This window comes from Dasypus novemcinctus, chromosome X, assembly GCF_030445035.2.
Source record: "Dasypus novemcinctus isolate mDasNov1 chromosome X, mDasNov1.1.hap2, whole genome shotgun sequence".
NCBI classification, from domain to species: Eukaryota; Metazoa; Chordata; class Mammalia; order Cingulata; family Dasypodidae; genus Dasypus; species Dasypus novemcinctus.
In genome coordinates this window covers 25171374-25174717 of record NC_080704.1, presented here as the reverse complement: position 1 = coordinate 25174717, position 3344 = coordinate 25171374, and the positions used below count along the sequence as shown (strand labels likewise).

The 3344-nt window shown below is 45.1% G+C and overlaps 1 pseudogene; it reads right to left on the bottom strand.

The window, feature by feature from the left end:
• Positions 1 to 298: 298 nt before the first annotated feature.
• On the bottom strand, positions 299 to 907 carry LOC101445535 (solute carrier family 66 member 3 pseudogene; annotated as a pseudogene).
• Between the last annotated feature and the right edge of the window lie 2437 nt (positions 908 to 3344).

Genomic DNA, 3344 nt, shown 5'->3' with positions numbered 1-3344 from the left:
ATGACCGTTAATAGTACCTTTTGTTGGGAATTAAAGGTACAGTGTGCAGTCAGATTATTTGGTGCATGAGCTCAAGCAAAGTACATTTATGCTTGCTTTGGTGCCTTGCTACTGCCTAAGGAGGTGTATTAAAGCCAATTATACAGTTACAATTATACAGTCCTGAGCCCTAGTACTTTTTTACAGTTCCACTTTTGACTTTGGACTAAATTTATAAAAGATGGTGAATTACCACTGGGCTTCCTCCCCTTTGTTTCAGTTATTCAAAGTCCACTTTGTGTGTAGAATAGTACATCCATCATTCAGTCCTTACAGTGCTCATCTTCCCGTAGTGAAGTATTGTAGCTGTTACCCATATGTTTAAAGCCAGCATGATCACAAAACGGATAAGAATTGTAAGATCATTGGTGGTCATTAAGGTTGATAGTATTCTTGTTGCACAGGTGTGTGAAGAGAGGCTCCAAGTTAGAGCACTCACTGCTCCTGAGTCCTTTGTCTTCCACAGATACTGGAGTTGTGCAAATTTACTGGCCGCGCTAATGAAAGTAGATAAATTCATGGCCAGGTCTATGATCCACTTCTGCAGAGTGAGGACAAACCAAGAAGACAAAAATACAGCAAAGTATGGAGCAACCTGTTTCACGTTCCCATTAAAATGGAAGACGCAGAGTAGGAGGATATCTTGAGCGATGATGATGGGATACTCCAGGTATGTCAGCAGTGGGTAGCTGTAGTAGCACTGGTACCGGAGGAACACCAGGAACCCCGCCAGCTCCAGAAGTAAACTCGGGACGCTGAGGGCCCGCGCGCCACGCGCCGCCAGCAGAGCCGAGATCTGCCGCAGCTTGAGCACGGCGCATACGCCCAGCGTGCTCCAGTAGCAGAACCACAGCAGCCCCGAGCCCATGGCGCGGGCGGGGGGGCGGGGCGGGGGGTCCCGGGGCTGGAGGACCCGGGGCGGGGGGCGCGGGGCTGGGGGGCCAGGGGCTGGAGAACATGAAGCTGCGCCCCGCCGAGGCCTTCCGCCCGCCAGCCGCGCCCGGCCACCCCCCAGTAAGCCCATTCTAGATCAGTCAATGCCCAGACAACCCCCAGGCTTGTGAGACAAACACTTGCTTTTTGTTGTTTGTGGTTATTATGTGGTTCTATTGGGACCAGAGTTAACTGATACACCACCCCAGCCCTGTCACACCACAGTTCATTGATACAAGGCCTACAGTGCCCTCAGACATTCTAGGCTGGGGTCAGCACCCTCAGTCAGCTTCTTCAAGCTAAGTGTCTTGCTGATTTTCAGGCATAGCCAAGTGTGAGCTGCATTCTAGAATCCATGGATGTCCAAGAAGGAAGACAAACATTCCTCCTTGCCAGCTGATTAAGTACACAATGCTGCTAACTGCATCATATTCAAAACCTCATGACTCCTAACATGTTCCACAGAAGCAGCAGATGTCATCTTGACAGGATTTCTTTGTTTTCTCAATAGATGCTACATGAGCGGCCCATGCTCTCTAGAGCAGGCAATTTATCAAGAGATCAAGATTATTCACTGTGTTTTATTAATACATTTTATGCAGTCTTACTGATTTCAAACAAAGGTGTCTTCTGTCTAATTGTTTTTACCTCTGATCTGATGGGAGAATAGCTTTAGAACAATTGTATCAGTCCAAAAGGTATCTTGAGTATAAAATGTAAAGAGACTACATGAAGTGCTTCTACCTATAATGAAATGTCAAAAACTTCCTGAATCTGACAGCTTTACCTAGTAATCGAAAATAACATTTTACCTTTCCCCCTCTGTAATATCATTTTTCTTCTTAAATAGGAAGTAAGACTTTAGATGCCATGGAGTTCTCCAAAGAATAGAATATAGTAAACCAGCTGCAAATCAAACAAGTAAGCAGCCTAAGCTAAGCAGGTTAGTGGTTCTCTGAATTGCCCTCACCAATCCATTCCTATCAACAAAAGTTCCTCCTTTGTGAAACCCTCTTTCTGAACCACTAGTCCTAAGCAAACAAGGACAGTAATTGTTGGAGAATATCCGGGGCAAGTTGGAGTTATGTACACTGTGGCAGTCAATGGAATGCACCTCCCAGACCTCCAGCTGCTGGGAGCCTGGGCCCCAGTTGCTGCGCTCCTAAATCCATTGCTGCATTTGTGCCAGGACCACGCATCCCATTGGCTGCTCCCAGAAAATGGCCGAGCATGACACAGACACGAGGTAAGGCAGGCCCGTTCCTAAGAGACACAGGGCACCTCTGACGTCTAATGTCGGTTGGCTGGAGGACTCACTGAAAGCTTTGCCAAGCCTTCCTTTGACTACACATCAATCTAGGAAGTTCCACTCTCCTCTTCACTCAGAGTCACACTTGCATATTTGTCTGATGGCTCTCCCAGCCGTCCCCTGCTCCCTCCCCATTTTCTCTCACCTGCGTTTCCCTTAATAAAAGCCTTGCACATTTAATCCTATCTTGATGTCTGCTTTTTGGAGGACTAAGACCAACACATCCATCCATACATACATATATGCATAGTACGTGTATGAGATTGAGGATTATCAGACAGCCTGACCTATCTTTAGGCCACTGCCCAGAGCAAAATGTCTCTCTGATCTTAAGAAAATAAACTCTTAAGTAAATGCAGTGAACTTTCTGACTGGCCTGAAATTAAACTCTCTGCAATCACTAATTATGATTACGTATAATTGATTATAACAAGAATAATCTACCTCTGGGTTATTATTACAATAATCAAAAAAGATCCATAACCGTCATCCATTTTTTACCATATTTAAACATGACCAAAGACTCACCAGATATGATTACATACCTCCTTTACTTCTCTCATTCAATGGTTTGGTCTTTTTCACAGAGGAAAGTGTCCTTCAATTGGTGGGAATGAAAGGGTGAGAGAAATTCCAAGACCCTTTAACTACCTGAGCAGATTGGTAATATTTAATCAAGCCACAATCCAGCTTCAAAACTTTATGGGCTCCTCCTTGCCCGACAGTAAAGTCTTAATTCCTTGAGGTGATTTAGAGCTCCTTTATGAGAACCAAAGCCCTTTGTAAGGGGCCTCAATTTACCTTCCTAGACCCCCTCTTATCACTTTCCAGTGCTATCCTCCAGGCACCTCCATTCTTACCTTCTAATTTCCAAAGAATTAGAATGATATTTGAGGAATAAGATCTCCTTCCCTGTCTATGTTAAGTTGACAAACAATAGGGACAAGATGTATGTGTGGGGCAGCACTGATGGGTTAGGAATGAAGGAGGGAAGGATGATTAGCATCTGAACATGGGCCAACATTTATGCATTCTCGCCCTGTCTTTTTAATTAAGGCAGAGG